The sequence below is a fragment of the Drosophila persimilis genome, unplaced genomic scaffold (assembly GCF_003286085.1).
Source record: "Drosophila persimilis strain 14011-0111.01,24,50 unplaced genomic scaffold, DperRS2 tig00000000-arrow-pilon, whole genome shotgun sequence".
Taxonomy (NCBI): domain Eukaryota; kingdom Metazoa; phylum Arthropoda; class Insecta; order Diptera; family Drosophilidae; genus Drosophila; species Drosophila persimilis.
Window position 1 is genome coordinate 10,725,574 of NW_020825288.1, and position 14,166 is coordinate 10,739,739.

The 14,166-nt window shown below is 46.3% G+C and overlaps 1 protein-coding gene across 1 annotated transcript in view; it reads left to right on the forward strand.

Moving 5' to 3' along the window:
• The window catches only part of LOC6587323 (rho GTPase-activating protein 7), a 91,456-nt gene that overhangs the window by 1,348 nt on the left and 75,942 nt on the right, over positions 1-14,166 (forward strand). The window lies entirely within an intron of this gene.

The window sequence follows — 14,166 nt, forward strand, 5'->3', positions numbered from 1 at the left end:
GGATCTGATTTGATCTTAAGCCATGAGATCTCTCACTGAGATACATATGTATGTATCTGATCTGATCTGTTTCTCTTCGGGATCTCTTCTGATGAGCTCCCTGTTGCTATACAATTTATCAGAAGGGGCAGGTTCATCAATTCTCTTCCAGCGATAAATGTCTTACAAGAATTTACACAAATATTCATGTAAAAATCTCCAGCTGCCGTACAGGCAGAGTTGTGACAAAATGATTTGTTTGCCAGACAGGGCACCCCATGTCACATGCCCCATGCCCCATGCCCCATGCTATTGCTACTGTTGTTGTTGCTGCTGCTGCTGCTGCTGCTTTGGTGGCGACACTGAGCGCCACCCTGAACTTAGAAAGACAGAGAGACAGACCCGGCAGCAACAATCTAGCCCCCCAAAAAACAGCAACTAATTCAAAACAATGTAAGGCATTATTTATTTTTAACTGAGGTCATCAGCGTAGACATCGTCTATTACAGTTCTCTGGCTCGTTGGCTCTCTGCCTCTCCGCCTCTCTATCAGCGATCCGAATGTGTTCTCGGGTCTCCACTCTGTGGTCTCTCCGATCTCCGATCTCCGATCTCCAGCGTTTCGTACGGCTCGGGTCTGTGCTGTTGTTCTTATTCCAAAGTTAATGTGTTTGGTGGTGCTGTTTTCTGTTCAGCTGTTGAACCCGAACTCTCACCAAATTATGCCACACACAAACACACACTCGTAGCCCTAGCCATAGCCCCAGCGAGGGAGAGAGAAAGAGAGTTCCATGGAGTGCAGGCAGAGGCAGAGGCAGACCGAGACCCAGACCCAATGCCAGCGGGGCCAGCAAACATTATTTGAAATATTTATGCTTGACTTTTGCGCCTCAATGACTTTTGAATTGCCTTGCCTTTGGCTGCTGAGTTTTACACACACACACACACACACACACACACGAACATTAGCTGTAATGTATGTGTGTATCTGTGTGCTTTATGTTCGTTCTTAAAGATATGCAGCGATGCGGCCACAGCGGGCACATATGTTGTTGCATCAATGCCTGCGATGGAAGGGATTTCCAAATGCATTCTTCAGTTAGGATCTCCACTCCATCTGGTATCTGGCATATCCATTTCCATCTAGCTGGCTAGCGTTCTTTTAGGATCTTTCCTTATCTTTGGCCAGCATTTCTCTTCTTTCTTTTCTCTTGCCCATTTCTATGGATCCTATGCCTGGCATCAGTTAGAGGATCTCTGCTCTCACGTGGGGTGTACACATTTCTAATAGAGAAACACATCACACGCATTAAATACCCATTAACCTGCATTTAATTTGTCAATATTAGCTCGTCAAAGCCATCAACCGAACCAATCCAATGGAGAAATGCCTTTCTCGGGTTCGTTCTCAGGCCACACTTTTCATTTCTTTCCATTCGAAAGTGAGGCAACAACACCACAACGACAACACAACAGAAACACAACAACAACTCGGCACGACAGACCCAGCATGCCTGAATGTTGACCTTTTCACAGCTGGAACCATCTTTCAAATCATAGTTCTTGCTGCCATCTCTCTGATCTCTGGGATCTCCTCTCCCTATGGTCCGGGTCTCGGACTCTGTCCGTCTGTCCGTCCGTCTCTGTACCGCTCTCGTAGCACATTTGCTCGGCCCATTGCTCGTGCGCTTGTCAATTTCTGTCAGTTGCTTGTCAAAAAATTTGTTTGGCTGTAAAAATGCAGTGAAAACGTTTAACAAAAAACAAAAAAACGACAACAACAGCTGAAAAAAAAAAAACAGAAAAATTTCAAACACGATTTTCATGTAAAGCATCCAGAAAATGATTGACGAACTGAGTGACGAGCTGACTAACTTCAGTCGCAGGGGAAAATCGTATTGTACAGTATGCCCCATGGTCTCCCCCAGTTTCCAGTGCCCAACGTTCCCGGCCTCCCCCCATTACTAGTATCCCATCCCATCCCATCTGGCTGCATAATTAACCTTTTGGCCATACTACATATTGTATTGTGGGTTTACGAGTATGTTCGTATACAAATAGGAAGAGTGTGTACATATGTATGTGTGTGCACACCATACCTGTCATTCGTTCATTCGTTCATTCCTCCTTTACTCGCTGCGGACCCAGAGCTGGTCTGTTTGCTTTTGTTTACAGCGTAATTTGTTGATAAATAAATGTGAAAATGCAAACAAATCAGAGCAACCACTGTGCTACGCAATCGAGGGCTCCCGCTCTAGTCCATATGTATGTACATATATGTATGTAGGTCCGACCACCCCCACGGCATATAAGGGCTCTGTTCTGTGTTGGACACGTAGGAAATATTGAACGCATATTTGCCACTCATTCCCTTCATGGCATACTCCAGCATTTTGGCCAATTTGTCACACCTCTGTTGCGTAGGTGCCGCAGTTATAGTTTTTTTCACGCTTTAGAAATTGCCTAGAAATTGGACGCTGAAGGGCGCTGCTTGAAAAATGTGCAAAATTAGCATTTTTTAACGAAGTTGGTTATTAATTTTAATTTTGTTATACTCGTGCTATTAGCCGTGTCTGTCGTCTGTTTTGGTCATTTTCATGCGTTCATTCACGCTTCGCCTGCTGGCCCAGCAGGTGATCTGATGGCGTCTGAGACTGAGGGTGATCTAATCGCAGTCTCTCTCTCTCTCCCTCTGGCAAGTGCTGGCAAATTTTTGGCCACAATTAGGCAATTAATTTAGCCAAAAAGAGCGGAAATGGAAATGGAAGAGTGCCCCACGCGCGACGGAGCTTTCATTCAAAAAAAAAACAAGAGCCAGTGAAAAATTTCTTAATGATAGACATTCACTTTTTATGGACACGCCGAGGTGTGTGTCTTAATGGAGTGAAATTTCTAGTAATTGAGCGAGACGAGGCTCTGGCTTTTTAGGCGAGCATTTGATGAATATTTGAGTGAGTTTTTTTGATTGTTTTTTGTTTTTTTGCAACAATTCCGAGTCTTTGCCTTCTTCCTCTGGCTCTGCTGCTGCTGTTGTTGGGTGCTGCATTTGTTATGCAAATCAAGTGCCGCCATATGTACTCGTACTACACTACATATACTCGTACATCCCATATGAGACCCATAAGAAAACGCTGCTCGAGCCAGGCCAGTCGGTAGTGGAGCTACATAGTTGGAGCCGGAGATGGTGATGGCGGTGATGGAGCTGGAGCCCGGACCAGGCCAGGGCAGGCCAGGCCAGGCCAGGCCCGAACTACAGACCGAGTAGTCGGAGCACACAAAATTGAAATCAACTGAAACCAAACCCGCGAACTGGTTGTGTAGGCAGCACACGTACAAGGTCTTCAAATATGGCTCTTTATTTAGCTTTTGCCCGTCTATTGCTGTTGCTGTTGCTGTTGCTGTTTCCTTTGCTGTTGGTCTTTTCTAAGCATTTTTCTTCTATTTCTTGTGTGTGTCGGGGGGATTTTAGACGCTATAATAGCATTAATTTACCATACAATTTCATATTTATGGCCATTGTACAACGAAGTGCAATTCGATTTTTTTTTTCCATTTTTTTTTGCAGTTTCCATTTATTTTTGTTTTTTCTCTCTGTTTTTGTTTTCTGTGTGGGCGGTTTGTTTACATTTGCGCCCCTTTTTTCTTGGGGTTTTAATTAAAATTGTTTTTTTTATTCAGTTACAGCCCTCGCAGTGGTGTGCTTCACAATAATTGATTAATTTCATTTAATTTTAATGGCGAAACCTTTGAGCGATTAGAATTTGCTTGAGTCATCATCAGACGTGAGTTACTGTCGATTGGCTGTCGTGTCTCGTCTCGTCTCTCTCTAAAAGCAAGTCCTATGCATGATTGAATGCATATAGAATATATATACATATATATATTCGTAGTGCTTACAGTCAGGAGAGCTTTTCCACTTTACAGTACGGATGTATTGGCTGGGCTGTGGTGGCGCCTTCATAAAGTATAATTTCCATTGACCTTTGTCCGCCAAATGGGATGATCTCTATATGGCAGATAGTGCTCGGATGAGATCATAATGGCTGTTGTTTTTCGAATATTCTCAGCTAATTTGTATAATCTTTGTGCTAATTATTTCCTATATTCTTTTCATTCCAGGTTGGTTGACCCACATCAAAATCGAACACCCCTCAAAAGCCCCCCCTTTGGCGTTTTGTTTTGGCCCGTTCTAGACGTGCGTTTTCGCTGAGAGTGCTATCGCGAGAGCGCCAGCCATATGGCGACAGAGACTGACTCAGAGACAGACTACTATGAGTAGTACGAGTATGTATGGATATTCGTACACAAACAAACAATATATCAGCTGTCTGCTAAATGCAATAAGAAAGTCGGGCCAACTCGAAATCGGTCGTACAATTTTTCGATATGCTGACGGGGCTAAAGACGGGGCTGTGGCTGTGGCTCTGATCTGGTGACGTAAGTGCCGACAGCAATTGCCTTACTCGCACTCTTGTGCTGGGTTAAGGGATCGAGAGTACTGAGCACTCAGTACTGAATGAAGCGCGTGTAAATTGACTTTTTGTGAACTTTATCGCCCGAACTGTGGTGGGAATTAGTCATACCTGATCGGACCTGAACGTATGTATTAAGGCATGTATATGTAAGGCCTTAACGCTGAGATTTCCTGTTTTTTCTGGAGGTTACTTAAGGTTTTTTCCTTATATTTCCAAGTCCAAGAACTTTTTTGGCAATCTTATTGACTGCCTGCCAGTTTGGGGCCTTCTTTCATGAATGAAGAAATGAATGAGTTCATCATGAAGTCAGCAGTCTGTTGGTCTGTTGTTTAACCAAAAGAGACATCAGACATACGGCAGGCATGCGGTCAGGTCTCTTGGTCTCCCAAGAACTGCGTGGGGTGTTGTCTTAGTCATCACCATGAGGAAATGCAGCCAAGAGCCAGAGTTGACTGCACTTTGTCAGCAGCAACTGCAATGCTCAGAACGGGACTGATAAGAGACCCACTGTTTAGTTTCCAGCAGAACCAGCAGCAGCAGCAGCAGCAGCAGCAGAAGACAGCCCAGCAGAAAGACGGGCCATGTAGATAAGAGCCGAGCCGATGTCGGGGCATAAACAATTTTCAATTTGATTTATGGCATGTAAATTTATGGAAATTTACTGGCGGATCCGATGGTGATAATGGTTGGAAAGCCGTAGTGGACTCTTGCTCGTGGTTTTCCATGTACATGAGAATGCTAGTGCAGCTCAATTGCAGCGCATTCCAATTATATTATATCATGTGGCTCGGTCGGGCAAAACATTATCGCATTTGGCAGTAGACTCTTGGCCGCTCTTGGCAAGACTCTAGACTCTAGACTCCAGATATGTAAAGAGCGAAACAAGTTGTAGAACAAGTTTTTGGAACGCCTTTCTGCCACTGCCACCACTCGCTCAAGCATTCAGTATTCAGTTTTCAATTTCTGGCTTTATTTTGAACACCCAGAACGCAGAACCGCCGAGCACTACAATGTATGAAAGACAAGTCTTAATTACCCAATATTTATTTGTATTTTTTTGTATTAAAAAATATCTCTGTATACGTACGTATTCGACTACATACTCACATCTGTATGTATGTATGTGCTACGTACTCGTTCGTTCGCCCGCGGCGCTAATGAACTTCGCTGTCCGTCCGTCTGTCCGTCGTCTTGTTAATAATTATTAAAATTTTCGGTTTTTTTGGGGCTGTTTCTGTTTGTTGCTGGAGCTGGAGCTGGAGCTGCCTCTGTAGTTGCTTTTAACGCGTTCAACTGGCTTTTGAATTGATTTCGGCAATTAAAGGCCCCTAAATGAAATTGAAAACGCGCCAAAAAAAAAAGGAAAGAAAAAACATTATAAATATTATTGCGGGACACTCGAGAGCTTTGATTGATGACTATTCGATTGGCAGGGGCACGGGCAGCAGCAGAAGCAGCAGCAGCAGCAATTCTTGTAGGAAATATTTTATTCAACAATTTTATTTTAGGGGCTACACACGTGCAGGGCTCTCTCTCCCCCGTTTCTCTCTCTCTTATCAGTATGAGACTGGGCTTCGTTCATTAAGAGCTGATAAACAGTTACCAGTTCTGTGGGACCTCCAGCCTGATAATCTCCCAGTAGTGTGGAGTGCGGAGTGTGTTTCGCTGAGAGAGTTTTTCTTATAGATAGCGCCACGGCTAGTTCCATTCGGGTTTGTTTCTCATTTTTCATTCGTATTCCGTTTTTTTTCCTTTTATCGCGCCTGATAAAACGCTGGCGTTATGTATTTGTGACTTAATTAGTTTGCCAGGCAGGTCGACGCCATGTGGGCAGTAGATCGTACCGGACCGGATCTGTTTCGGCCAACGAAAGGCCAGAAAATTTTGGAGAAGAAGAAAAAAATTAATTAGTGACGCCGCCAGGGCGCTGATAAGCAAATAAATAAACACAGAAACAAATAAATAAATAAACATGGGATAGGGTACTGGTTTGGGGTAGAACTTTCCTCCTGGTTAGTGGGTCAAAGAAAGGAGCACCCACCCGTTACTGGGAGAGAGAGAGAGAACGAAGCAGATGTGGCCAGACACTTGACAGGTGACCAGGCATTAGTCACATTGCACAATATATAGATGTATTCTCTGAGATTTGCTTAGAAAATTTGTAAATTTGTGCGCCACGTCCCCCATGACCACCCACCGGTTGCTCTCTGGCGTCGCTCGGCGCTCGGCGCTCGTCGCTCGTCGCGCCATGTGTCAGGCCTTGAACAATTGCCAAAAATTTGCCATGCCGAGTCCCCGCCACGAAGAGATTTATAATTCAGCATAGAACACGAGCAGCAACAAATACAATAATTAGTGGCAGAAATAGAAGGCTTTAAGCACTGCTGATCTCTGGGCAATAAAAAAACTACAAAATCCCCAGCAATCAGCATTTCATTTCTCTCCATCTGAATATAATCGGTTTCTGTGTGTGAGACTTGTGTTTTGTTTTTTTTTTGTTTTTTCATCGCGTCGTAAAACAGTTTATATTGAGATTGAGTTGCAAAGGCTACAAATGTCGCCATTTATAAATACCGCAATAAATTGGTTAAGGTCGAATCGGGCATAAATCTATGGCCCAACGAAAACGCAGGCATAAATCTGGCATAAGACGCACATACAGATGCTGGGGTGTTTGGTCTGATTTTAACGACTTTTCCTCGGGTTTTATGAATGATTTTCATGGATGGGATCAGCCGCATGTTGCAATGATAACAGGAACTGGGTAGAGGTAGGAGTTAAAGGCATTCCTGCAATTCCAATGACGTCACCCTGTCTGCTGCTATTCAGAAACCCAGTTGGTCCATAAATCATTCTGGCCTAGACGAGGGAATTATGATTTACAGCCGACATGTGGGCATATACGAGTACTTGGAGTAAACTCCAAGTGTATTTGCATGCCGACAAGTCAATCACCAGTTGACGCTGATAAATTTAATCGCCAGTGGCAGAATGATCCGCTGTGGCTGTCTGTGGCACTCATTATAGAATTTATAATTAAACGCAATTATTTACAACTATGTGGATGGAGGAGGAAGATTGAGGAGCACTGACCAGGGCCTGGATTGGACTGGCCTGGACTCTGACGATGATTATAAAGAACCTCCGATGGCCGATGTCCGATGTCGGATGTCCCACGTCTGTCAGCTAACCGCATTCTGTAATTCTGTAATTATTTTTACAAAGTGCTCTCAACGCGCTGCCTCTCGGATACGCTCTGTTTGAAACGAACAACGAAAACAAGTGATTAGATGGCAGCCGCCCCAGCCAATTTCACAGTACTGTTTCGATTCAGTGGATGTTCTGTTCTGTTCTGTTCTGTTTTGTTGTACAATATGTGTGTATCTGGACCCCTGTACTTCGTACAGATGTATCTGTATCCGCATGCACACGCCGGACAGTCGAACAAACGCGTTTGCTGATAGACGACCGAGCCAGTGGCTGTGGCTGTGGCTCTGGCTGTGGCCCAGGCCGGGCCGCCTGACTGACCATTACAAATGTTCACTTAGTCGGGGCCACAGATATGGGATATGGCCCCGTCGCCACTAAAGCCGCACAGTCGCACAGTCGCAGAGTGAAAGAGTTAGATAGAGAGAGAGTTTTGCATCGTCTGCCGCATGCCGCATGCCGCAAGCCGCTTGCAGTTTTTATTTTTTTTTTATATATTTTTGTCGTTGTTGATTATTTCTACAAAAGCCACTAATGGATTTTGATATGCACAACACAGCAGCAGCAGAGGCAGCGGCACACTCACAGACACACGCATATTTCTATTAAGATGATGGGACGACTGGCCATTGGCCACTGTCCACTGGCCACTGGCCACTGGCCACACTCCACTCCAAGCCATTCTCCACTTCACTCGGCTCCCAGTCCATTCCTCTGGCAGCTCCAAGGGGGCTACTTTATATGCCTGACTTGCGGCAAACGAACGTCCAGCGGCATGCCAGATAAAGTTCTTGCGCTTTTCGGTAAAAGTGCAATCGTTAGAATGTGAGTGGACTCGAGTCGAATGGAGTGTGGAGTGGAGCGGAGCCAAGTGTGGATTGGATTGGACTTGGGTTTGGGATTGAGCAGACCAGGGGACGGGATGCACTGTGATGGGATGGGAACCGATCGACGACGACGACCCGCTTAATTATCAAAGACATTCTTCTCAATGGGTTTGCCAGAGTTGCTTCCGAGAGGAGTGCCCCGTTGCCCGGCTTAAAGGCGGGGTCAAGCCGCACAATGAGAGCCGCCTGTCCCTGTCTGTTTCTCTGGCTCTTTCTGTCTCTTTCTAGCTCCTTCTGGCCGTCTGTCAGTGAGTGATCTAATGTGCTATCCAGGAAGCGCAGTTGCAGATGTTTAACCAAAAAAAAAAACACAGGAACGGCACAGAACAGCAGCAAGAGTAAAGGCCCAGCCTGTTTGCGTCTCCTGGCCGACAGCTTTTAGGGTCTGGGCATAAACAAAAAAATGGGAAGGACAGAAGCGGGTCTAGGGTGTGGGTGCCAGGGTGCAGGGTGCTTAGGAACCCAACACTAAACTAATGGCAATGGCAATGACTGCGGCTGTGGCTGCCACGCCGACGTAGCACGGTTCAATGAATTACTTCATTAGTGCAGGCGTGTTCCGTGCGGCATGCGTTGCCCGTCTCCGTGGCTGTTGGACGTTGTATCTCAAAGATACAGCCAGCCAGACACAGTCCAGTCAGTCCCGGCCTAGGCCCCGGCCCATGCCCATGCCAATGCCCAGCGAGGCAGACAGCAGTGTGGCGGTGGTGGCTGCGCCTCTTCGTGGCACTTTGAAGTGCTCACATGTTGCCATCGCGTCAACTATTGCTGTTGCTGTGCGTTGAAATTAGCTGCCTGCTGCCGCTCCTGGCTGAGAAGGCCGAGGACTCCACGCCACTCCACTCCACTCCACTCCAGTCCAGTCCAGTCCACTCTACTCCATTCCGTTCTGCCTGCCCCTTAATTGCGGAAGTTATGAGCATGGAATTTTAATTATTTCACTCGAGAGAAGAGCTGTCGCTCCTGTTGTTGCTGCTGCTGCTGCTGCCTCTTCTGCTGCTGTTGTTGCTGCTGCTGCTGCTGTTGCATTGTTAGCTGGTTTACAGTTAGCCCAACATTTTGGGTCTGGACAAACATCCGCCAAACCTTGGATCGTGCAGCTCCTCCTCAGTCTCTGTCTCTGTTTACCTCTCTTCTCATCTGTGGCTTAGAAAGTGTCAAGACGAATGATTGCATTGCATTCTACGCACTGAGAAAAACTGTGGAAGAATGTCTGTTTGCGTTTGCGTTTGTGTTCCCAATTTTCCCCATATTTAGTTCTAGACGTGACACTTTCGAATGCTTTTTCCCCCCGCAGTTCCCCCCGCCATCGACGGCGGGGAAGATTTTCTTTGAGCTTTCCTTGAGGCGGCTATGGCATGGCCTCTGCTGTGTTCTGGTTCCTTTTGTGTGTGCGAGGGGGGTTCATGTGTGTGTGTGTGTTTGTTCAGCCGCAGTGGCAGTGGCAGTGGCAGCCAACAAACTTGCGTTGGAGTTGCCTTCTAAAGGCCAAGTGGCCAAGAGAGCCGCTCGGTTACTTAATGCACTCACTGCGTGGCGGCTCAGTCATTCACTTCCTTGCTGGCATATGCCTGATACCCTGGGCACAGGGTATCATGAGTCTGAGCAGCTGCTTGCCATGCAGAAACGTTCAATGTTTGAGGGTAACCATGACTTCGGCTATGCTGCTGCTGGTTTTCAAATGCAAAAGCAAACAAAAGCACACAAAAACTGGCTAAGAGCAGCTGATGGCCATGTCGATGTATCTCTCTTGGCTGTTGGTTGTTGGTTGTTGGTTGTTGGCTGTTGGCTGATGCTTCTCTTCTGAGATGGATGGAGACGTCGTTTAAGATTAAGACGACTTCTTCTTTCAGCTGCGACGAGGATCGTGTTGTAGTTGTAGCTGTAGTTGTTGCTGCTGCATCGAGTGCGTGTTGCTGCTGCCACGGCTGCTGTGCTGTGTGGCTGTGAGGCTGTGAGGCTGTGTGGCGTGGCTGTGCTGCTGGCGAGGTGAGTGATGATGATGAATGTGTTACAACGAAGGTTAACGACTTTCAGCTTTATAAACAACAAAAACAACAACCACAAACGCAGTTGCTGCAAACAGCTGATGGCGTATCTGGCTCTGGCTCTGGCTCTCTTCTATTGTATCTCAAGAATGAAGGGGGTAGGGGGGGATGCTCTGGGAGACCTACATATGTACTATATGTTTGTGCCCCTTGCGGTGTCTGCTAATTAAGCCGCCAACAAGCTAATTATATGTGCCGTCTGGCACTCTAATTGCAATTTAAATAAATGTGGCAGGCGGTCGAACCAGGTTCGGTCAACCAGTTTGGCATTTGGCCAAAAAGGAGCGTTTTAAATTTCAATTTGTAGAAGTCAGCGCGTTGTCAATGCAGTTGAAAGATTCTGCGACAACACACGGGACTCTCTCTCTCTCTCTCTCTGTCTCTGTGTGTCTCTGTGTGCATCTGCCATCTGCTCTTAACAACTAAATTACACTTGTCTGCATGTTTACAATTTACTCCTCACAGATACACACACACACACACAGCCAGACTGCCAGAGAATGTGAGCAGCAAATGTTCGGGGCAAAAGCAGGGACGTAGGCACAGCCACAGTCACAGTCACAGTTTCGGCCGAAGTTAGTCACTCTGTCCAGGCCAGGCCAGGCCAGCACAGGCCAGTCAGTTTGTCTCTGGTTTGGGCCAAGATTGCAATGAGGTTAGCGGCGCAATCTGCTCAAATATAGATGGCTAGTTAGATGGACAAACGGACGGGCAGCCAACCAGCAACATGTGTAGCCATGTAGCAACATCAACTGCAACTGCAACAACCGGGCCTGCCCCGATCCATGGCTGCCTGGCTGCTTGGCTGCTTGGCTTCTTGGCTATTCTAATTGCGCACAAGCTTAGCAGCTTTTAGTTACTTTGTAGACTTTTAGTTGCCATCAAACCACTCTCTGGGGGCTCTGCTCTCTTGGCCAGCTAACGATTTTTGCATACACGTGAGAGCCCAGCCGGCCTGTTAATTTATGCAATGGCCTAAACTTGAACTGAACGTCGAACCTCGAACGCCGAACGCTGAACGCTGAATGCTGTCTCCGTGTGTTGGCAATAAATTGCCTGCCGGACCCGGCCAAGTGTTGCCAAATAAATGTTCTATTGATTTCTGCAACACCTTGTCTTCGATTCGACAAAAAAAGGCTAACTGACTAACTGTTCTGTCAAAATGTTAGCTGCTGCTGCCCACATGGGCAACGGCAACGGCAACGGCAACGTTGCAGCCACACAAAACGCCATACTCGCATCTGAGAGAGCGCCGAGCATTGCATGTGGCATGAAATTCAGTTGAAATAATGACACACCCGTTTCGATTCATACGATTCAGACGTTTCATACGAGTATGGCTGATACAAAAATACAAACAAACGCAGATACAGATACAGATACAGATACAGATACACATCTCTCTCCAGCCCCAGCCCCAGCCCCAGCTCCAGCTACAGCTCATAGATTTTTTTTCACTTGAAAATGAAATGAAAATTACCGAACTGTAACCATATGTGGCGGTCCGCTGCTTCATGCTGCTTTTATGTCCCTGCTACGCTACCCCTGGAGACGGGTTCCCTCAGCTATGGGTAGACCTTTGGGCTGCTCTCTGCCCATTAAATCGCATTTAATTATGCACATAAAAAACCACCGAACAGACAGCCAATTAGTTTTCTGCAAGTAAGTGGATCGGATGCCAATTGTTTGCACAATTAAATTGATTGCCCCCCGGCGATAGACTGTGATCCTCACATCACTTTTTTAAGGGTTTTTCTTTTGCCAATTTTGATGGTTATTTAATACCTTTTTTGTGTGCCGAGAATTTCCATTATGCCCAGATCCAGACGCAGACCCAGACCCAGACCCAGACCCAGACCCAGACCTCCCACAATTTGTGTGTGGCCAAAGGTTAATTACAATTTATTGCCTGCTTTTTGAAAACCCATCAAATTGTTGTCGTTCCGCTCACTTGCTCCCCATTTGCTTGCCTGTGTGCCCATGGCTGTGTCTATGGGGATCTGGAGCTCGGTGCTTCTGTCGTTTTGTCCTATGATCGCACAATTTTGATTAGGCAACCGTCAACAATTTAATTGCACATTTGCATCAGAGTGGAAAGTCGGTCCGGACTGTCATCGGGGATTGGATTGGAAGGGAATGGTGCTGCTCTTGGCTAGCGGGGTTTTCAGGTACTGGCACAGGCACAGGCACAGGCCACGTTTGATTTCTTAATTGTCGCTAAATGCGGGACGGGACATTGTATTTTCAGCCTGACAACATTGTTGTTGTTTCTGTTTCTGTTTCGGTTGTTGTTTCTGTTTGTTTCAACCATTGTTGCTGCTGCCTGCCTTGCTGCCATGCTGCCTGCCTGCCTGCTTTCTGCGGCTGTTGCCTGTTGTCTGTAGCCGCATTATCGTCGATCATTTTGTTTGCAATGAGTTTTTGTGGTTGCCGGAGCACACGAAATGAATGTACACACACACACACACACACACACAGCTGTTAAGGAATTGTCGAACGAAACGACGATCATGGTGGTAATTTCCACAAACGGGAACGGGAACGGGAACCCTATCCCCGATACTGTCAGCCTGCTGCCTGCTGCCTGCTGCTGCTGCTGGTAGAGGGGTCACAGTTTTAATTGCTTCAATTTGAATTTATTTTTATTTCCACTCTCTAGGCTACCCTCTCCTTGAGCGCGCCACTTGAGCCTAGTTCAATCCTCGCCCTGTCGTGTGGCTGCTGCCGATACCTGCATATATTACCCAATGAGAGACTGTGTTACAGGGGTGGTGCTGATAGATGGCTGGAGACACACCCACATCCGGGCAGAAGAAGCTATCGGCTAACCCTCCTCAGTCCTCAGTCCTCAGTCCACAGTCCAGAGCTCTACTTCCAGTTCGCACCCACTTCGAATGGGTTTCCCATTTCGTGCCTGTTTTCCCATGGGCAGAGCGTCGGCACACTTTCACTACTTAAAACACTAAAATAACTTATATTTAGTAATTTCAGCTGCGCTTAATTTACATTTAAATATAATTTTCCTCGAATCGAGCGACAGTTTCTAATCTCTTTCCGCTGGCCGCTTCGAAGCGCAGTATTCAATGGATTTTTGAGTATTTTTCCCCTCCGTTTTTTTAATCGCTAAACTGTCTCATAAACCCGGCATTTTATTTGACAAGCGCGCGCTTCGGCATACGAAAGTAGCAGCCAGCCAGTAGGCAGCAGCCAGCAATCGAATTTCTTTTTGATAGAAAACGCACTCTGCGTATACGCAATATCAAGCATTCACTCACTCGCGTGGCACATTAGTGGCACATTATGAGCCATTTTCCCAGTCCAATAACTCAAAATTATGTTGTGCTTTGGCTGACAGCTATCGCCGCTCGTGTATTATTGATTCAATTTCGATTTTGATTATCGGCGGCTGCGGCAGCTAAGCCGAAAATCCATTCAATCCCAATCCCAGACCCAGTCCAATTCGGTCAGTCTTTCAGATGGTAATACCCATTTTGACTGCCATTGTTTCTTCTTATTTATGATTGTAATTATTATAATTTGTTAGGCACATTACGAAACACACACTTTTACG